Source organism: Anser brachyrhynchus, assembly GCF_964034855.1.
Source record: "Anser brachyrhynchus genome assembly, chromosome: 4".
NCBI lineage: Eukaryota > Metazoa > Chordata > Aves > Anseriformes > Anatidae > Anser > Anser brachyrhynchus.
In genome coordinates, this window is record NC_137698.1 from 66,811,926 (window position 1) to 66,835,671 (window position 23,746).

Below are 23,746 nucleotides of genomic sequence, written 5' to 3' on the forward strand. Positions count from 1 at the left end.
ACACTCCTTTACGTCACCATTATTCAGGGTAAATGCATACAAATATCAGGCTCTGTATTAATTAGAATTTGAAGGTAACACATGAAGAAACAGAAAGACAAATGCAGTATGAATAAAACGCAATGTGAGAAAATCTCCTTTTCCACACCTTTGTGTTTGTACCAATGATTTAACTGTATTTTTGTACTTGAATTTAAAATACAGTCTACTATAAAAAGGGTTTAATGGTAATAAGTTGTATAGCTATCTTCAAAGGTCTGTGTGGCCTAGTGGTAGGTTTGGACTTGGTCTACAGAGGAGAGTGGGAGGCCAGCCTGCCTCTCTAGGGCTTTGGCAGTGACAGTGCGAAGACTGCAATCTGCACTGCATTTGAAAGAGCTGAATAATAAATTCCACAGTGATTTATTAGCACCATAAAAACACTAAATAAGCTGACTTATTAGCAAATATGCCTAATATTATACTACCTAATGCCACTGATTGTCATGACAAGGATCCTGAAACTCTTCTTTCACTTAAACTGAATTTATGGATCAGTCATAAATTACTTTGCAACAGGACGCTACTACTGATTTTGATTATGAACCAAATCCTGTATCACTTGCCACCATGACAAAAAAAAAAAGTCAGAAATTGCTTTAGCTGTACATGGAATGAATAATACTCTGAAACCTACCTAGGTAGGAAAATTAACTTCTTATGAATTAACTTCTTAACTTCTATCTTGTGGAAACAGTATTAATACTAAATTTGAATTGTAGTATGCTCTCCTGTTATCCTACCTGTTTACAAACAGTCGTACAAGCAGAGTTAAACAGACCTTCAGGCTTCAGCTACAAAAGATAATGAAGTTGTTACAAATCCTTCACAAAACATCTGAAGCTGCACAAGTGATTCACCATAGCCGAACAGCCTTGCTAAGCTTTTGTTTCCATTTTCTGTATTACATTTGTATATTTAAGAGATTTAAATTTGACTGAAAACAGAATAATACAGTGTCTGAAGTATGCAGCACTTAAATAAATCCAGGAACATACATGAAAATTCATTCGTCATGCATATAAGCACCCATTATTTTTATTCTGAAAACTCCTATCAGTCTTATTATTTCTCGCATCATCTATCACATATCTTCTGTCTGGATTACAACTACACTGCAACTGCAACACATACCTAATACTTTCATATAGCGTAGGACGTTGCATGTCTAACTTTAGATAGACAGATTTCATTAGTTGCAAAATAATCTAAAAAGTGTTAGTTTACCAGCTTAATGGGTGCTAATATCTAAATTACACAGTAATTATGAAAAGAGAAAATGTTAAGATATGGCTTTACAACAGAAACCTAATAGTTCATTTAGATACTGGAAACCAACATTCACTTTCTTATCAATTTTTGGTGCATTTCAAAGCATGCCTCCTGGTCTAGTGCTCTAGAGCCCCTCTTGCATACATGGGGTTACATACATCAGTAACCGCTCTTCTGCATCACATTTACAACCAGACTGCATTCAGTTATTCGCATGCTACTTCATAGACGTGTACATAAAGCATTGACAAAATCTCTGAAAACAAAACAGTGCAAAAAGAAAAAAATATAAGGGTGCCATCCAACCACAAAGAAATATCAAAATGTGACAGCAGTCAAGCAGAATAATGCAACCTCAATGAATCCAGCCCACGTTGTTTTACCATACATGAAGTGATTATCTGTTAAAGACTGGTGGATCATTCAAGACACGGGGGCAGTCTCCGTCCAACAGCCTGTCCTGCAAGAACCACTGCCTGGCAGCAATAACTGCGTGGACAGAGACTCATCCACCCACTCACCTCCAGAAGTGACCTCTTCAGAACTGGGTTGAGGAACATTGGCAGGACAGTGTGGGGAAGCTTGCATTGCTGCTGCCCTTGCTATACCTCTCCTGTGGAGAAATAGAGGACTTAATTTCCAGGGCTGTCAGCCAGCACCTTCCACATTACAAGTGAAGAAAAAGAGAAACTAATACATTTTGGGGTGTAGTGAAGAACCCCTATTTCCTACTGATGCATTTGGGTTACTTTCACATCTTCTGTGGAGCTCCATTTGTCTGCTTGGACTGCAAGCTGGATTCTTTGGTTCATGAGTTGATGTTGCTCTTGCCAGTTACCTATACAGCAAGCTGGGATGTGACCATTAAGAATTAACTTTACTAGATACAAAGCCTAAATAAAATAAAATAAATAAGAAAATCATGTTTAAATTAATCTCACAACCCAGACTTGAACAAGTATGTGCCATTGGTAACTCTCTCCCCTCTCCCTCCCTTTCAAAATGGCAAGTTTCTTACTCTGCTCTTCACGTTTCCTTTACAGAGACCATTACCATAAGAGAGAAGCAGTTCTTTTCCTTTTCATGTTCCATTCATTCCAGAGATGCATTTTATTTAATTCCACATTAATCCAAATAGGGTTAACACAAGAATCAGCCCTAAATAATACAGCTTTTACAGAAAGAAAAAAAAAAAAAAAGAGAGAGAGAAAACCTTTCACTATCTTCATGGTTTCCAGCTTGGACAGCACTTTTCAGCCACCAGACACATACAAATGATTTGTATCTAACAAACTGCAATCCATTAGAGAGAAGAGACAAAAAAAAAAAACCTATCCAAAGTATATGAATAAATCATTCTTTTGAGTGTGGTGATGAATTCGTTTTACAATTTCAAAAACAATTCTCTGAAGCCTTACTAAAACAAGTATGTTTGCTTCCAAAAGTGATCTCTGCGTATCTTTCAGTAGTACCATGATGTTTTTTGTTGGAGAAAATGCTATCAAGCTTAGACACAGAGGCGTGGAAGCTTAAGACCAACCATTTTTTTTCTGGTAGGAATGTGCAATACATAATGATGTTCACAGGCAGGCACAATTTCCCATAATTAATTAGAAACATATCAGCCTTCATTGCATTTGCTTAACTTCGGTCAACAGCAATGTTGATCTTGTAAGTGAATTGAAAGACTAGACAAAGCCCATAAATGTGCACTTTATATATGCTTCAGAGCTGCTGAAAAGCATGGGAAGCAAGCCAAGAAAATGATTATAAAAATATGACAGAGAAGCTTTGCTAGAAAAAAAAAAATATATCAACGTTTATTGTGTCAATTACTTAAATTCAATCTTTCCACTAGGCGTATGCTAAAGGGTGAACGTAGAGATAAATAGGATTTTTTTTTTTATTTGCGCAAAACAAATTTATATATTGCTCACTTCCTGAACAAAGACACCAAACAGAATGTTTTCTTCATTTTCATGTCTTTATTTGGTAAAACTCTATATTGTTCTTTCTTCATGAAGCTCCCGATTTCCAACATAACAAGCAACAAAACAGCTCATCTCTGACTATCTACTGCCTTTGACTATGACTGCCCATGGACTACGATTATAAGCAGAATCTGGTCAGGATGAGGTATCTCCAAGAAAAATAATAACAATTGTTAGTGCCATATTTTATATACCCAATGTTTAAGTGTTAAGGTTAGACGTAGTCAGTTGGCTCAAAACCACAGGACAATGATTGTGTCCTGAGCACTACAGGTGGGTGTTCCATTCACCTTCCAGGTTGGTACTTCATGGGCAGTGTTGGCCGAGGCTGTTATTAAAACTTAGGTATACCAAAATACGCATCACTGAACTATATTCTTGATATTTCCGAAGTTCTAACACAGGTGATAAAATGTTGTAACTAGATACGATTACTATGATCACAAAGAATTGCCCACAATGGTAAACATTTAGGCAAGCACAGCTCTGCCTATACTAGTTAAAATATCGGAAATGGGGAAAAGGTACTTTGAGTAAAATTATAGTTTTGTTCCCTGGACAAATGAGACAGCAATTCGTCTAACAGGAATTTTTGTAAACTTGTTCCTTTTCTTCATGTGAAAAATACTAAGGGAATCCAAAAGAAAGAACATCACTGGGGAACACTGATGACCTTAGATGTCACGCATGACCTAAGCCTCTCTCAGAGTCACGAAAAAGCTGCCCAAAAAAGACCATGATACATGGATAATCTACATATTCCAGTAACAATGTATGGATATCACCAATGATTTTCTCTCCAGAGAAAAGAACTCAAACACTCTGAAATGTTTGGGGGTAGTTTCTAATAATCCATCCTTCCCCAAAGCCTTTACTGCCTTTATCCTACCTCAAATGCAGTATTATTTCATAATTTGAAGGTAACCTACATTTGCTTCAAAAATGATCCTTAAGCAATCAAGAACAAGCACCTTGTATGTTAAATGCTTCAAAGAGCCATTCCTTTGCTTAAATCCTCTGGATTTTCTCCCCACAACTTAACTATTGTTCTTAGACCTGCCCTGCAGTCAATGTTGATCTATGTATCTCAAGCACTTCAAGAGGCTCTTTAATCATATGGGATAATTCTTAAATGTATGACAATTTTAAGTGTCTGGGGAAGTAGTTCATGGAATGAAAAGAAAGCAATTTCTCCATTGGAGACTGATGCATGTTGCAGGGATTAGTCCAATTAAAACTGAAAGCTCTTTCATGACAGAAATCACGTGTTATTTTTAGGATGAACTCACATCCTGCTATCCTACCCAAGCTGGAATTTTCCCTCTGCTTCTGGTTGGAATATTGGGTAGAATCTATTGTGTGCATAAGGACTGTAATATAGCTCCTGGACCTGGTGCTCACATCTACCAGAGATTTTCCTGTGGGACCTATGGAAATCACAGTTTTTTCTATCTTTTTTTTTCTTCATTTGAGAACTGAAGAAAACCTACCTTTCAATCTTCATTACTGGAAAAAAAGAAATGATGCGAGGTCCTTTGTGCAGATCTTTAGATGAACATATTTATGCATCTATGGCTGCTACAGTGGATTCCTCACCTCCATTCCTTACCTAGTGACAACATTCAGAAGGTGCTTGAACATTTCCTCTTTCGTTTCCTGCACAACGTGAAAGGACAGGACTGCTGCAAATTGAAGTCCCACTTAAGTCTCACAAGCCAACAAGGCAGCTGAAGGAAAATGAGCCTGACAGTTTGTACCTACAGCTGAATCAGATTAGTAGTCATCACTGGTAGGGAGCCCATCCTTATGTTCCAGCATCCAAAACTGAGGTTGCTGGTACCTGAGCTTTAATGGACAATCTCTGCAGAAAAAGAAGTAATGACAGTTTCAATATCGTATATGCTATGACTTTGCTAAGAACCTATGAAGTTGTGTTGTTTTTTTTTTAATAAAATCTAAAAAGAATATTGATTTACTTGAAGTGCACTGCACACCAAATGCAATTCCCCCTGTTGCTATTTGAGGTATTAAATAAAAATGTCATCTTTCTGACTAAGAAAAAAATCACCGAGTCTTCCATCAAACAAACATGTCTATGGCTCTTTGGCATATTTCAAATAATGTTGTCAGCTGGAGGTAGCCAAAACCTTATAGTGATTCATGAAAAAACATACAGAAAATTCGCTTTGGTGCCATCCAAACTTAGTGTATATTCTCTGTGCACTTCAGTCTGCAAGACATTGCCAATCTATGAACATATGTTGTGATATAACTAGCAATACAAACTCCCTGCTTCACCTCTCAGTTACAAACCAAGGGAAAACAAGAAATGGCTCTACAGCTGCAAAAAAAAAAAAAAAAAATGGCACCCGTGAGGAATCTAGATGGACCCTGAGAAATCTGATGAGGTTCAGCAAGGGAAGTGCAAAATTCTACACTGGGGTCAGAAGAGCTCCGAACGTCAGGATAGGCTGGAGAGCGACCAGCAGTGCAGAAACCCAGCTGGAAAGGCCCTGGGGTCACCCTGCATGCTAGGTGGAATATGGCAATGGCAGGCTCACATCAGCAAGCCACAAGCTGGAATGTAGCCAGCAGAAGAGTGGTCGCAGGTCACTCCCTACTCATGTTTTCAAGACATTAAACTCCCTGGTGTTCTGTGGAAAAATAGGTAATTTTTACAAGATTCCTTTGCTAAGCCTCTGCTCCTTGCTTGTCTGAGATTTTAAAGGGAAACTAACAAGTTCTGAGTAACCACAGCACAGTGAGAATCTATAGAAAGACGCCTAAGCAAACAAATGGCTGTTTCAAAGGGCTGGATGACCGTGCCCCACTCTGCGTCACTAACAACCCCCAAAATGCACAAAGACATGACGTTTGCACCAAAAAATGTGCTTCAGAGACCCAGAGCTAGAACAGGTGACTTATTTCTTCCCTACAGCTTGCTGGATTTGACCACAAGACCTGATGCACTGCCACAAGTGACTGAACCAGGTTATGCTAAAGGTAACCACCGCTTGTTAAATTGATTGATTGAAGTGACTAATCCTACATCTGGCACGTGATTATTTTTATTTTTCCCCAACAATGCATCTGTTATAATTGTTCAGCCATCACCTATTCCTTAACAGTCTGTTCATTTTTGAGATTATTGCCTCAACCAACAAAAGCTCTCTGGAATGCTCCCACCAGGGATCATCACCTACAGGGATGCTCCAGGTTGAGGATTTGCCCACTTGTTCTGCACACACAAAAAGTGTCATTTTGCTACTACCATAACAGTTTTTTTTGGAAACCGTAAAAGCATAACCTAGGGGGACAATAGGAATCTAATAAATCTGCACAAACCCAAAAGTACCAGAATAAGCTGCAGATCAAGGGGAAGAACTACTATTTTAGTAAGACATGTACGTTTCTTAAACTTCTGATACAGATAACCCTGAAAAACATGTGTAACGAAGACATTTATTTAAGGGCTGAAGCTATGTTACTGACATTCATGAAATATCCTGTAATTTTTTTCAGAGATTTAATTATACCTTTTGTGCTCCTCACCTATTAAGAGATCTTCTGGTTAGCATTAATTTGAATTTTATTGCCACATAAATTAGTACAACTTAGACACATTTATCAGCCTTTTAAATAACAAACTGATGATGTGTCCAGGCAGTATATACTTGAAAAGAAGAAAAAGACATACAATTAAAATCTGAATTACAATTACTTTGCATTTCAGAAAGTTAAAAAGTAGCCTGAAGCAACATTATCTCAAAGAGAAAATCTGGACAGTAGCTTTGCTTCAAGCAAAGCTATGAGAATATATAACTGAAAACAATAAGCAGAAGGGATAGATCATACACAAGGAAGAGGAAAAAAAGTCAAAGAAAAGGAAATGGGTTCAGGTTATTAAAAATTTGTGCACACTAAGCTCCAAAGAAACTTGCAGAGACAGTATTAAGGTCACAGTATGGAACAGGATAATTTTAATAGTACATTAAATTAATATATATATAATGCTTTTTCACAAGCAATTACTTTAACTGTTCTCACACTGAGTCAGATAAAATCTCTAAAAAAAATACTGTTGCATCATCAAGTGTTATACACTATACATCCACTACACATAAAATGTAGTACTGAAAGCAAAAGTACATGAGTGTTCAAAGTAATTAAAAAAAATAGAGGTAGAGATTAAAGCAAGGACTCTCAAAAGACAAAACTATGTGCTTCTATATACAGACATTTTTATGGACTTACAATATGTACATACAGTACAGCTATGCACCGTGATCTAGTGTCGCCAGAGCCAACGGCAGGTTCTAAATAGACTCATTGGATACCAAGTCACAAGTACAAAAAGGCTGTAACAACCTGCCAGGATTGTTGTTGCTTGAAGGAAACACAGATCTGTTTCCTAACAAAAATGAATATAGTGTTTCCATTAAGAAACAAACAAAAAAACAAAAACCATCAGAGTAGAAAAAAATACAATTTAATTAAAAATAAAATTCTTCAAGCAATTTTCATTACTTCCAGTCACTTCCAATTCTATGTCTTCTTTTGATAATGAGTGGTAAACTTAAAAAAGGACCCACCACTAGCCTTTCCCTCACGATATCAGGGTAAAATCCTGACCCCGCTGCTCAGACAAGCACGTTGTAACTACCCTACTTAGCTGGGACTTCACCCGGGGAGCCCACCAGACCTTCCAAAGTCAAAAATATCTTTTCAGCAGAATGGTGAAGGAGGAGGGGCTCTTAAAATTTCGGAGAGCCTCCCTTGCACATGAGGTTCACGTACAGACTAATGAACTCCTCCAAGGCCAAGATGACTTTGAGTCATTTCTGTGCCATTTAATGACAAAAAAGAATGGAAGAATGGCACAGGGGTGCGATCCAGGGTCTTGCTCTCACACGATTCAATGGATGTAAATACAGAGAGCAGAAAGAATAGCCAACAGAGTGCCAAATGAGCTACCGTTCTGATTTTCTTTTTTTTTTTCCTTTTTAATTAAGAGTTCTGTAGCTTGAAGCCTAGCAAGTACTGCAGATAGAAGCCAAGCATCACTACAATCAAAAAAGTGGCAAATGGAAAGAGAACAACTGTAGTCAAGGAAGGAATGCCTGTATTTCTGTCTGCTTATTTTTTTTCCCCAACATTGCCAGGATCTACATATTCCCGACTTCTCCTAGAGTCTGAGCAGGGAGTATTATTTCCAGGAAGAGACATGTTGAGAATTTAAAGCTTTGGGGCCCTGCTGGAACAGACATGGAACAGTTACCTTCTGGCAGGAATTAAAGCTGATACAGAAATTTCACAAAAGGAATTAAAAGATGGTCTGGATACTGGCCAAAAATAGATCAAAGGAACTTTAGCAGCATGAAGACACATACCAGAAACACATGAAAGGCTACTTCAAGGCAGACCATTAAGTTTAAGAAAGTATCTGTTGTTTGGGCAGAAGTCTGCACGAACCAGGGGAAAAATTAAGTTATTCTTCTGAAATATTTAGTCCCAAAATGTCCATACTGTCTTGTGTAATTTCCACAGTCTTGACCACATGTGAGACATCTAGTCAAAGAGACGCATTTTAGATTCTGCCCTAATTTTGAACTCCAAGAATCGATCAGCATGCTGTTCTTCCTCCTCTTCAAGTGTCATATGTTACTGGAGCTGAGATGGAGGTTCAGGAAAACTCCAGCTACCTGTGAGTTAAAACATTAAATACAGAGAAACTAGACCTCATTTATTACATCGCATTTATTGTGGTAAATATATGATACAGGCATGAGTAGTTGTGATGGCAAACTGAAACTTTCCAAAATCAGAGGTAGGAAGATTTTCACCTCAACTAGGAACAAGTGACAGAAGAAAGAAAATTGGAAAGATGACATGGGGCACAGAGAGAGCTGGACAGCTTTAAAACAGCTGAAGACTCTGGTAGGCTTGGTTACTTCTAAAAGGCCAGCCATGGTAGCGCTGAGCTCATCAATGGGTATTTGTAACATTATTAAAGACTCGGTCCTAGAACAAGTATAAAGGGTAAACAAAATGTGATTGTCATGTTTCCAATGCTGTCAAGGGGCCAGGAGCAGCAGCTCTGGGTGCACCCCGAGGCTGGCATATTTGGCACCTCAGTGACGCTGCAGGAGGGGAGCCCAGCCAGGGCCTGCATGCCCGTCCAGGTATTCACCGCACGGCCAAAGCATTTCTCTTTTAGTCTTTACTCTGCGTTTGGTTTGTCTGCGATGCAGCATGCCTCTCCTCTCTGAACCAAGCTCATAAAACTTTCAAAATCATTTTTTTCCCCTCACCTTTCATACAAAGGCCACAGACAGCAGGGGAGGCCAGAGCAGGTCTTCAGTGAGAGTCCTCGCGTAACCGCAGAGCTGGGCCCTGAACAAGCAGTCATTTTACTAAAACAAAACATCAAAAGCGGATAGTTTTTTTAAGTGGCTAGCTTCAAAAGAAGAAATGGACCATCCGTGGATATGATCTGTGTAGCCCCAGAGCTGAAATGAGGTGCTCTGGGAATTCTGAATTGGATAAAAGCTTCAGGGAACTGTTGGATTATTGCTTTTAAAAGCTATTAGGATGAATAGGCGCTTTGCCTGCTCTCTGTTTCTGCCCTATGTGCTACAATAGCACTGTCAATAAACTCTGAGCATCCTCCCATCAGTAAAAACTGCTTTTGAAAAATAAAATGGAAACACTTAGAGAAAATCTTCCTGTACTCCAGCAGGTTTCTCAGTGACTACAGAACAAAGAAAAAAAAAAAAGAAAAACTATACGAAAGACTATACAAATTCATAAGAACCACCACTTATAGGCTAAAAAACAAGACTTCCCCAAATGCCTGGTCCAAGAAGGACAAGGCAGCTGGTGGAGCTACTATTTTTATTGGAAACAACAGTACTCAGGAGTGCTGGAAATGTGCTCCACAGTGCCAGGTTCCACCCATGACAGCAGGTCCTTGCCAAAATGTTTAGGGATCTCATTTTGTCACATGGAGTCAAATCTTACCTACCTACCTTTTATACATTTCATATGCACGTGTTACCAGTGTTTATCTGGCACATCTTCTCTTGCAGCTCCTATGGGGATTCACTTACACAATAACAACTCCAATTTTGGAGTCACAATTTCTAGAGTGCATCGCAAAACTGCAAAAGGCAAAGAAAATGAATACTTCCATTGCCCAGTTTTGAAAACATACCACAGTAACTTCCTTTACTCATCCTTCAAATTCAGTTATTTGGATGTGATTATTGTGGTAGAGCATATGTTCCAGACATCCTTTGCTACCAAGTTGGTAATTCAAATACTGACCCCATTAACATAAGATGTAGATCTTTCAAAGAATGTAAAACTACAAAATTAGTATTTTCTCTTAATTTATTTTAAATCTGTCAAGCTGCAGAATGAAAGAGTTTAGAAATGGCCAAAAGATGAATACTCTAGAAAAAAATCAGATTTAAAAGACAGTTAAATTTGTCAGAGTTAGCTCTCAAACTAAGAGCATTTTTAACACAGAAATTTACACTTTAAACCTTGGAAAATTCAGATAACTTTTTCTATTTAGTCTTAATACTTCAAAAGTGTTTGAAGTTATTGGATGCATTACTGTCTTGAACAATGAAGATCCACAAATGTATACACTCATGCACAAACAAATTTACGAATAGAGATTTCTGGAGCAGAGATGACTTAGCAAGAGGAACACAAAGAGCTTGGAAATATTTGCAACATTTCAGGAAAGGAATCTTGGCCAAACTGTTTTTTTTTTGTTTTTTTTTTTTTTTTAAAGAAAACTACGTAAATTCAATTGTTAACAATAATATGCCAACCATACAGATTGAATTTGGTCATTAAAATGTGAAACAAAGGAAGAGCTTCCTGTGCTAACCTCAATATAACTCCATCTATCAAGTCCCATCCATCTGTAATAACCAGGCTGATGTTTGCTCTGTGGGGTCTGAATCGCTAATTCCTCCAATTTACACCAACTCCTTGGCTTTCAGGAACAAAAATCGTTTTCTGTCTAAATATACTTACACTTAACAATCAGAAATGAATCCCTGTGCAAACAAGCTCCATGTTGGCAATCATCTTTGTTAGTATTTATTAATAGAGCAGAAGCATTACAGCTTCCCACTATCAGATTTAACATGACTACTACCATTACCCAGGTACATAAAGGAAAACCATAATTTTTCCAATATACTTGTAGCTCATATTTCCCCCTTTCCTTCTACTGTTCACAAATATTACAAAAGCCTCATAAAAAGGTGGTTTTGATGAATTATTACAGTAAGCATCACCAGTTTACACCTTTTCAGTCCTTACAACACTGTCTGAAACACCGATGCTGTGGATGCACATTTAACAGTGAACACAGAGCAATGATAGGATGATGCCAGACAGCAACCTTGTCCCTGCACAAGTCAGCACTGGTCACAGCAACCTTTGCTCCCAGAAGGCAGGCATGGTGTTTCCTTCTCTCTAGCAAGGGAGAAATTTAAAAACTGGCCAAGTTTGCTGGCACAACCAGAGAGGTTGTGGAACCTCCCTCTCTAGACACCTTCAAAAGCCACCTGGATGTGGTCCTGGGTAACCTGCTGCAGGTGGCCCTGCTTGAGCAGGAGTTGGACAGGATCACCTCCAGATCATCTCAGCCATTCTGTGGTTTTCTGAAGTTGCTGGACTCAGGTTGGTGGGCTAACCAGTGCCTCTTTCACTCCTGTCTCCTGACACTCCCCTGGCCACAGGGGAGGCTGTATCAGCAGTTTCCAAGGCAGAGTAAGAAAGGTGAGCAGCATGTACTACAGCTTTCCCTGGAGAACAAACAATTTGCCTCCAAAAACTGCATCCACGAGCAGTTTCATACCAAACCACAAATGTAAAACACCTTGAAATTTATCTGAAAGTGTGAAAACGTAAAAGAAACATGCTCATTATTTCAACCTAACCAAAAATCTGGGGAAGATAATGCAACAATTAACCAATTGTTTATACTCTGGATAAATCATATTCTGCTTTCATTTCTGCAAGACACTTCAAAATTTAAGGAAAACCTTCACCTGCGTGTAGTGTAAATCCTTGCAGCTCGTCAATTTTAAAAAGTGTAATACAATTGGTCAATTTGCAATATCATTGCTGCTTAGAGGTGCAACTTATTATTATCTATTTTTCACTTAACAACTTTATAACATTCACATGTCACAAAATGCCTCTACTGCACATGACCCATTTTCTGAAATGCAAGGGGAAGCACAGACATGCACAACAATTAAGTGCATACCTAATCATGAAAAGTAAAATCCGTGTTCAGGTAATCCACTTTTTCAGCAAATCTGTAGCTCATCATTACCACAGGGGAAGAGCAGAAATGCAAGGACACTGCTTCTTATACCCACTGTATAAAGAAAGCTTCGTTCCAAACAAAGCAAGTCTCACTTCCCAGTTCAGCAAACACTGATGTACATAGACCGAAATAGCCTGTAAATCACAAGGGACGTGAAAGACATGCAGTGCCCTACATATAAGCTTTTACTGTCCCATCTCCCAATGCTGAATCTTGTAAGCAATCATACTAATGCGTCTGGTTTCCCATGTCAAGCATAGCAGCTGGCAGGAATGAAGACACACCAGACAGCATGTACTAGCAGTCATCCACAGGACTTCTGAATATAACACCTACATGAGTGCACACCACATGTACAAAATCATGCTTCATAATGCTGGGTATTCTTGGGTATTGGCTACCCAGAACTGTGGAGCAGATTTATACCTTATGAGGGTCCTACCACAATCACACTTTCCTGAAGACCGGTTAAATAGGATAAATAAACAACCAAATAAATCATATTTAGCCACGTCTTTCCCAAACAACAATGCAACAATCTAGAAAAAAAAAGTGTGTGTAATCAAGATCTGCAGGTCAAGCACTACACACTATCCTGATCTCTAGCAGTCACATATTTGTCAGTTAATTATCAGAAATTACAAATGCCTAATGCTAAACTACAGGCCAAATTCCAAGTTTGTTTACTTGAAAAGAAAGGCCGTCTGGCAGAGTAATGAAGTTGTATTTTGTCAGGTGCTTGGGGACAGGGTGCTGATTTTAGCCTGCAATACATGCCTCTGCGCAGTGGAAAGCACCACCATCCAAATGATTACCTCTATTCTTAGCATCAGATGCCCCAGGAATTTCTTTAAGATCCATAATAATTCACAGCTACCTATTTCAAAAACACTACATACGTGAGAATTCTGCTTTGAGATGCACTGCTGATTAAAGAGGATATACTTGACCTAGATGTTCCATTCCTAAGATGAATGCAGGATCCACAGCTAACTTCCTCTAGTACTGGTTATTATATCTGCATGCAGAAATGGAAGATATCTAATGGAGCAGTGCCAAAGTTAACATGTAGCGTGACAAGAGTCTTGTGTGTTACTTTGGCAGCCTGTTATGCTCTGCACTGGTCACTCTGCTGGGCCTCTTTGCTGAATTTTATTTCCTAATTATTTTTATTAGTTGAATTTTTCTTTTTATTATATCGCAATAGAGAAATGAACATATTACATCAGAAATTATTTATGAAATAAGGACATAAGTAGCCTGATTTACAGCTCTAACTATGAGAGCCCTGGAAAGGCTTTATTAAAGACCTTGTGCCAACTTCTACCATACATGGAAACCTTCCAAGTTTAATAGAACATGAGGTTTTACTGATTGGATAAAAGTTTAGAATTAAATTATTAAAATCTGCAGACCGGCTCACTGTTTGAGAACTATTTTTACTCTGTTTGAAATAAACCTTTAACATCTTAGATTATGGATAAAGAATATGAATCTACTAAGAAGAAATAGGAGATGAACAATTTCTTTTCTTTTTTCTTTTTTCCTTTCTTTTTTTTCGTTAAAGAAATAAAACTGAACTCTGATGATCTTCATTTTTGACTAGAAACTGGCCCGACAGACAGAAGATAGTATGGCTGTCTTTACTGCAACCAACACAACGGCAGGCAGCATTAACCTCAGCCTTGTATAAATGGTCTTACTTTGCACAATCATCAACTACTTGCAATGCCTGGGACACATAAACAACAAAACCACTACATGCTGGAAGAATTAAGGTGACAATTAATTATGTTCTATTCAGAATTGAGCTGAACTAGAACTACAGGATCATAAAACAATTCTCGGTCCTTTTCTTACTTCCGTACTGTGCTCTTAATTAAAACACACACAAATGCGACTGTATTACACATAGATGTTTCCATCATTATTTTACAAATAAATAAGTACGCAATGCAAAGCACTGCTATACTTAATGATACAGATTGCAAATCCCATCATATTAAAAATTCACAAAAGCTACTGAACTATGTGACATGTTGTGCTGAAGGATTTATTAGAAATAGAGTCTCTTGATGTATATTTTTATTACCTGCATTTGCACAAGCCAAATACAGTCTGTTCTCATTTGCATTTAAGAAACAAAATTAAGAGGTCCAATAGTTCATCAACAGGAAAAATCCTGAGAAAATGAACTCTCTTACCACATATAATGCTGCTTTGCGAGGGTTTCCTGTATTCCTATTGGTAACAAATTGGGGAACTTTTGCCAGGAATCAATAATACAGGCCACATTCATTGCTAAAGGCTTGTTCAGCCTGGGGACTACAGAAATGGTTGATCAAGAAAGTGCCTTAGTATGGCTAGAAGTACATTTAAAATCATTTCTTGTTTAAAAACAAAAATTCCCATACTAACTTCCCCTAATTCTCTGAGATAATTACCTACTCTACCATCCGTTCCCCAGTCAAAACAACTACACTAGCCAGTTTTTTAGCCAAGATCAACCTTGTCTTCTCTTAACATATACTCCTCTATTCAAAGTCTTGGTAAGGTATCCACCTTATAAACTGCGCAAATATTAGAGAAATAAACTGTAATAATAAAGAAGTCTCAAAGATCCAAGTATCAACACAACATAAGCAGTAATGATTGATTACCTTTTTATGGCTGTAATAAAAGATACTCAGTTCTTTTACTATTATAAAATATTCAGTGTTAGTGTATCGTGTTTCACATTTTAAACTGATGTAAGAACCACATCTATTATTCTCTAAACTCACTGTTTAAATATATGGTACAATGTTGAAATGTCTGCGGTCTACGTAGAAAACAAAATATATAGCAAGGTAGTTTTCTTTCCGTAACGATGCATATGCTAAATAAACTGTTCCTGCAGTGAATGATGACACTTACTCTACCTGCACTGTGTTGTTTAGTTTTACATTATTCAATGCTTTTGAATTGTCAGATTCAATTAGGAAGAAATCCGGCACAGATAGAGGAGAGGTCTTGCATAAATCCACGTGTAATGCTGCATTTCATCTTTTTCATACAGAGTACTGTTGACCTCCTGAACTTCAGTTTCCAAGGTTTCTGTGTAGTTAAATATATTATATATAGTAGCTATATGGTTAAATACACTATAAACATTTCTATTTCTAATATGGTTCTAATCTATATTTCTTTATATAACATAAGTGCTTATGAATAAACTGCATGTAGCCTAAATTGTTGAAAACAACCACCTTTTGTGCCATCAGACACCTGTTGGCACCTGAATCTGAGCAGCTGATGAACACCCTTGGCTGGTGCCCGCAGCCTCTTCTGCGCCTCTCTGTTCACTGCTGTGGAGGCGGCTCAGCACCTAGCTTGCTCAGCACATCGCCACTAGCCCAGATGCTTTTCTTTTGTTAATACAGCTCCTTCACTTCCCCAGGACCTCTAACTTTACACAGCAACTACATATTGTTTTTATTTATTTATTGAGTGGGAGACCATCTATTGGCTATGTATGCATGCAGAGAGCTAAAGTGGCCATCGATCCCTGAGGGAAACCCACCAAAACCAGCACATTAGAGATTTATGGCTTTGCAAGGGGAAAGATCTGCCACCCCCCTTAGTCACATCTGGTAACGTTTTACAAGGTACACGCGACACCAGTGAATAATTGTCATTTGGAGGCCTGACATTAAACACAGCTCCAGAGCGAATTAACTCCATGCCTTGTAAGCGTGTCCTGCAGCACAGAGGCGTGAAGTGCTCTCCTAGGATGCTCTAGCAGCCCCCTTCCTCCCAGAAACAGATTAAGAAACTCCAAACTCCCAGTCTAGAGTCCAAACCATCCTAATCCTACCCCTGCAGATCTGGCAGATTAAGCAGCTAAATGCAGGTTGAGGGTGGCTTGCCTGAACAAACTGCTACCCCCATTTTGCTCATACTGGATGCAGCCTTAACGTCCCTGACTTTGGAAAGCACCGAGTTGGGTTTCCTACATGCTGAGGCACACATCCAGCTGCAGGCTGGAGCAGGTGAGCAAATGGTTCAGGCTTCAGCATGGGACGGTGCACCAGCTCTGCCTCCTTTGCTTGTCCCAGGTAAACCGCACGAATAAAGATTACAAAGTCAGCATGCCACGTGGATGGAATAAACTTTTTTAATCCAAGTCTTCAAGGCTACCCAAAACATTCACCTGAGTTGTGTTCCAAATAAAAGAAGAACTGAATCCTGCACAAAAAGACGTAAATTATGTTCCGTTTACCAAAGGGCAAAGTTATGCTTTAACAAGTTTACCCCTGTTCATATCTGACTTGAGGAAAAAAATAAATAACACAACTGACTGGAATAAGAATGAGCGATTATTTCTAGGGCTGTTGTAAAACTTTCTAAATGAGTTTTTTAAAAAGATTATAAAACCTATCAATATTTACAATATAAATCTTGAATTTCTGGAGGTTAAGGCAGGAGGAGTTACCCCTTTCAGTTTTCTCCATAAGCCTGTTCCCAGCCATTCTCAGAAATAAGTGAACCGACTAGACCGATGGGAGCCTGAGCCAGTAGAGCACTACCTGTTCTCTACATTCATCCAATATTCCCAAGTAGTCAGCTCTTATTCAAATTACATTTGAGATGTTTATGAAAGGCACGTTCATAAATAAATGTCTTCTTAGCATACGAGAATGGATAGTTTCCCTTAACTTTGATTAATGAAGAGCAGAGATACTAACTTCTCTGGTTAAGTGGAAAAAAGACCCCTAAATCTGTTTTCATTATCCACAGAGGATTTTTCCTTTAAAATCATTACCAAAAAACTCTCTATAATAAACGTTTTACATGGTTATGTTTCAATATGTTTTACACTGCACTAGTAATTCTCATTATTTTTCAAATATCACATTTGAGGGGGGTTAATACACCATTAACATGATTAACTTTATAATAGAAGTTAAGCCATATGGAACCAATCTGCACCATTTGACCACATAAATGACTAGATACTGAAGGTCAGCTTCTGCCCCACTGCACCTGTGCATCTTCACCAGCTTTGCTGGCACTTGGAGGCATAGACCAAGGCAGAAACCTGGCTCTCTCCAGAAACAGAGAGGACAAGCAACTTTTTAATTTTTCTCAAAATAGGGACGATCCATGAAAAGGCAGGGGTGAATTGGTACGTTAGACATGTCTGCATACAACCTGCAGAGTGCCTTTGCCACCAGAGAAGCATTTCTCCAGATAAATTTGGGTTCATGGACATTAACCACGCTCATTAACACTGTTTCGTAAGGATGGTGAATTTTGTTCCTTATTTATCTGCCAATCATTATACCTGGAAAATACAGAGTAGCTGAATCAGCAGTATAACTAATTGCTCAAGGGAGCAGCACCGCCATTTCCCAAACTTCCTCCCTCTGCCCGGAGTACAGTGAGCGTACCACACAACTCACGGTTCTGAATCAGATCCTGGGTGGCTGGTCCCAAGGTCCCGAGCCAGCAAAGCATGTCAGTAATCCTGTTGATTTTACTGTTAATCTTAAGCGAAGGTAATAATGCCAAGGCAACCCTCAGACTGAAGGGTGCTCACTGTCCCCAAAAGCACTCAATCACTTTCCCTCCTTTACACCAGCCCCCAACTCACTGTCCACTATTTTCTCGCCATCTTCCCTAGCAGACTGCCTGCAAGCAAAGCTTGCATGTCTCCCATCCAGCCCATCTCCCTTGCCATGTTTCACTGTACCTCCCTGCTCTTCACTGTTGCTTGGAAGGATTTTTACTAACACCACACCTCCTGGGCAGCTGGGGTGAAAGAGGCAACAAAGCTAAAGCAGAGCTCGGCAATGAATCACGAGCTCAACAGACCTCGGAGGCCATCGAGCTCATCCTTTGCCCCCCGGGAGGATCAGCTAGCTCGATGTCACTTCTTACACACACCCACGTAACCTGCTTGCAAAGACTGCCAGTGACAGAAACTCCACAAGCTCCCTAGGCGATATATCCCAGTGTTACACTATCTTTACATCGACAAGTTCAATCTCTTCTCACAGGTCACATTTTGTAGGCCTCGGGTCTGTCCTCCCTCTCTCTTTATGTCTCACCAGTTCTTTCTTGTTTTCACCACGCTAACAACTCCAATTAAAGCAGTTCCCTCAAAAACCACTCTTGAGAGCGATCATTGAAAAAGCTACTGCATAGTGCTGCTGAAACCAAACTGCCTTTTTTCCATCGTGCAGCTGTAGCATACTTTTAAGACTTACAATGACAAAATGATTCAGGTCCTGCTTAGTTAAAGTCCATTATTTTTTTTGCTGATATGCACATGTAACAGGAGAAACAGGTCCAGGTACTCACTGCTGTCAATGGCTGTAATGCCTATTGCCAGAAACAGTGCAACGGTCACACACCATCAATCAAATCAAGAAACTTTTGAGACTGAGAAAACAATTCAAGTTCCAATAGTCAAGGTAAGTTGGTACGTAACCCCAGGTTTGGTACATAACCCCAATGTTACAAAATAATGCCTTGCATACCAAAGAGATTAAATTCCCCTCTGCTCCAGCAAGCAGTCCAGTAGGAACATGCTAGGGCCACGAGCGAGAGCATCACAAATCAGACTCGGCTCACAGCTGTCCTACACCCTGTGCATTCATATTGCACCTATGGCTTTTTCTTTTTCTGTTTTTTTTTTGTTTGTTTTTTGTTTTTTTTTTTTTTTTTTTTTTAGATCAATGAAGTAAAAAGAAGAGAAGAAATGAAGCAATACTCTAGTTAACCCACATCTTCTTGATTGTTGCTGGCTTTACTCTCCTCAGGGAACAGCCAGGAAAGAAGTGCATATAAAGGTCAGAAACACCTCCTTCTGCTAGTAAATTTAGTCTGCTGCATGGAGCAGCAGGGATAGAAGACAACCCTTACCAAGATCTTAAACTCTGAAAGCAAAAGAGAACATTGTAATTATTCACAGAGAACAAGAAATCAGTAACTTTTCTACTGCATTTGGTAAAATGTAAAGTATTTATTTGTTTTCAACAGTGGATTACAAAAGCTAGAAAAAAAAAAGACAGACTTGGGTTTGGTCCAAATAAAATTATTTTCTGATATAAGAAAATAATGCATTACTGCCTGCCGTGTGGCATTGCTGTGTTTCTAGATGTACATTGCTGTCATACACAAAGTACTAACATATTATAGGAAAAATGCAAGGGCTGTGAAAGGACTTCAGGCCTTTGCAGATGAGAAGTGTTAATGGCTGTTTCATGGAGACAAATCTTTAAATTAATATAAAAAAAGAAGGAACAAAGCACATTTTAAGCACCAGTTTAACTTCCATATTCATTAAGCATTTTAAACAAAGTGTATCAACGAGAAATTCAAATTTGTGATAGTCCTCTGAGCTGAATACCTGAAGTCATCCCTGGAAAAATTGCACAAATAAATCCATTCCCTCATGACTTTCCTGCTGTTTTAAAAGGTGTAACAATCTCAGGTATAATAAACGTGAAGAATTTTATTACAGCTGGCCAGCTGAGCACTCCCAAGAAACATGGCACTAGTCAGAGCTGAAGAACTGACACTATTTTAATAACCTTTGCTATTGACAGTTTCCTACACATCGTCTACCTCAAAATCAACATATTTTGCAATAACTCCTGATCCCTGAGAAAATACAGGATGACATTGACATCCAAGGTATATTTTGACCCATTTCAGACAAGCCACTCCACGTGCAAGCATGGAAGAACATCCAGCCCTTCTGATCCAAACATCAAGTGAGGATAGAAAGTGAGAAAATCTCACACTTCAGTCAGGAGCGTGCCCAAAAATACTGAAAATCGCCATCTAATCTTTAAAACGCCCCAAGCATACAAAGGAGAAGACTGATTTGCAAAATCCACAAGGGATTCTTTTTCTCAGTTACAAAACTGACAGACTTGAAAGTCCAAATTCTCACATAGCCTCACACGCACATTAAATATACATCTGAATCTCAACATGTAGCAAGTACACTGCAGTAATTACACAGTGCATTTTGCAGAAGCAAAGGTGTAAGTTTATAAATGTAATAAATAGAAGACAAAGTTTCTTCAAATGTTCTCACAGATGACAACATCTCAAAACACAAAGCATCATTCAGACAAAAAGCATCAACCAAAAACTGAAAGCAAATAAAAAAAATGCACAGAACCAGAGTGCAAAGGATGTCCTGGAGGCAAGATTATCAAACAATTACACCAGACAGGGTAACACAGTTACAGTACACAGCTTTCTCTATTTTTCTTCTGAAAAATCTGCTTTGTGTTCCGGCTCTGGCGAAACCACCCTGCTCTTCTCCACGTTCTAAAAAAATGCAAATCACCAATAACCGAGGGCACCAGCTGATCGCGTTTTGGGCTGCAGCATGGGAGTATCGAGTGGCTGAGCGCTGATCAAATGACGACACAATCTGGAGACTGAGCCTCAAGTAGTGCTGGGTGACCCCGATGTTAAGTATGCTCATATTATATAAGCCTACATTGAAGTACTGATTCTGCTGCTGGAAAGTGGTGTTAAAACTCAGCACACGCAAATCCATTTGCCAAGTCAAGCACCTACAAACACATTTCTCCTGTGCAATCGATCCATCTCAAAATGGCCTGCTCTTAAACCAACTTTTTGGCATGGAAAACAGGATCTGTACCCGACCCAACCATTTCGCTTGTCTCAAGGTAAAAGCTCTCAGCATTTAATGTGTGTCACCTGCCGGAAAAATCTTTTTTTTATGTAATAAACCAGCAGCCATTGAACGACTTAAAATGAGGGTACATTTTCTTTTCTCTCATCCCTTGCACATGCACAGAGGGTGGAAAGAAGGCAGCAGCATTTCAAAAGATTATGCATACACATCCCTTCTAAATTTATACGGTTCTCAAGGGAACAATCAACTCAGCAATGTCTGTGATGCTCAGGCTACAATTACCAAAATGAGATGCATAACCTTTATTACACCAACGAACAGTTAACTTTTCAGATTATTTCTTTTACTGCAGTGCTCTCAAATCTTTCATCTTATTCAAGTAATCAGCTGCTTCCAGTCTGTCACACTGCAGCTCCTGTGCATTCAATGCCAGGTGCTGCACACCTCACTAGCACAAACTCAGCACAATGCAAGACCTTCCTTAGCCCATATAGTTTCATATATCACCATAGCACGACAGAATGCCTTTGGGATTGAGCAGATTCAAACAGATCCTGGTGTTACATCACACAGAAAAACGCCTTGAAAGTCTGCTTAGAAAAAAGAAAGAAAAAAAAAAAAAAGCAGGAGCAGCCTACATCTCCAAACATGACAGTGCATTCCCGGCAGAGAATATGCAATGCAAGAAGAGAATAATGACAGTATTTCTGTTACCTTCAGTCACATAGTTGTGGTCTCGAAGAAAGCTGTGGTTAATTTTTCGTGTGTCCGTGTCCTCGCCCATTTACAGCAGGATTACTCAGCATGCCTATCCGCAGTGGACTGATAGCATCAGCAGAGGTCGTCACAAGAGCACCATCCATGCTGCCACTGCCTAGCAGAGGCGGAGAACGCACTGGGCTACTGAGCACAGCATAATGAGAGCCAGTGATGCAGCACAGATTTGGGGGGTGAATAACGATCAAAAAAAATAAATAAAAAACAAGAAATAAAAAAAAAAAAGAAGTAACGGGAGGAAGGCGGAGGGAGAAACGGCTCCAATGAATTAAGAATGCAGAAAGCCAGTAGGGAGCTTGCGTGAAGGGAATACAGGCACTTCTCCCGCAGTTAAAGAATAACCCAATTGTTTAGTCAGGTACTCCTTAAACAAGTGCCCACGCAGAGTCTCCTCCAAGCGCCTGCTGCTGGGGCTCCTGCCGGATGCTCTGAAGTGGCAATCAGCGTACTGCAGCAAAAGCCGCCTGGAGAAGGTCTGTGCCTGCTGCTGCTGCTGCTGCTGCTGTCATATGCCTGTGCTGCATCAGAGCAGGCCCCTCCCCGTCGGCCTCTCGCTGCCCAACCGCGCAGGATCTGCATGTAGGAAAGTGAAAAATGAGACTGCAGGTAATTATTTTAGCTCTTCTGCTGCTAAGACGGGCACCGAAGAATTTAAGGGAGGGGATGCGGGGGGAAAAAAAAAACTTGGAGCTGCTTAAACGGGTTTGCATCGACACGTATTGCACGCTGACGGGAGGCCCCGATCCTGTGCTAGTCGATACTGTCGTATGCAGCAAAAGCAACAGTCGGTCACTGTCAGCCTGGGCAAACGTTACGGAAATTGCCAAATACCTGTCCACGAAAATGAAATGCTCAGAGACCATGCAGCCGTTAGGAAAAAGTAAGGTAAAGTAACTGTGCTGTATCTTCTCATTTTTGCCCATTTTGTAGAAAAAAGACAAAATACAAAGTATGGGAAAAAAAAAATGAGGGCCAGAAAACAAGCTCAGTGGCTTCACTGCACTGGAAAGGAAAGCTGGACAAAGGGAATGTCTGCAGGTTTTTCCATTTTCTTAGAGATGCTCTTTTCATTCCTTGTATTAGCCAATCTTCTGGGAAAAGCCATGCTGAAATCTGTAAACTCAGGAATACGAAAAGAAACCGAAGAGAAAGACTATGTGCTTGTATTATAAAATAAAGCTTGTTCTTCAGTGCTTGTGTTTAAATTAAGTGCAGTTGCTATCGCATATATCAAAACAAAATTATTTGAACTGTACACACAAGCAGGTTCCTTGGACTTTCAGTTCCTGTTCAGGGAAGTCGGAACTGTTGGCTGCAGAGGGCACGTCATCTGAGAAGGTACAAGCGCCACTGAAGGACAGAAATTTGAATAGACGACAAATGGCTGCGTACCAAAGGCACTATTACAGCAAGAAAAGGGAGTACATAGTCACAAAGCCAATTCAAAGGAGAGAAGGATGGTCCTGCGGTTTAGGCCCTGGATTTGAACACAAAACATACAGCTCAGTTGTCAGCATTACTACAGCTTTTTTGTGTAATCATGCATGGATGCTGCAGATTTGGGGGATTGGTCTTGTTTCTTTTTAAGGAAGCTAGCACATATGGTTCTTGAAAGTAAACTCAAGTGCCTTGCTATTA

The 23,746-nt window shown here is 39.4% G+C and overlaps 1 protein-coding gene and 1 long non-coding RNA gene across 2 annotated transcripts in view; one reads left to right on the forward strand and one right to left on the reverse strand.

Moving 5' to 3' along the window:
- The window catches only part of PPP2R2C (protein phosphatase 2 regulatory subunit Bgamma), a 186,444-nt gene that overhangs the window by 110,022 nt on the left and 52,676 nt on the right, over positions 1–23,746 (reverse strand).
- Positions 1,931–23,746, forward strand: part of LOC308193884 — a 38,499-nt gene continuing 16,683 nt past the window's right edge. The window contains exon 1 of the long non-coding RNA XR_013950024.1: positions 1,931–22,714. This is a non-coding gene — a long non-coding RNA (uncharacterized lncRNA). The remainder of the gene's footprint in view (positions 22,715–23,746) is intronic.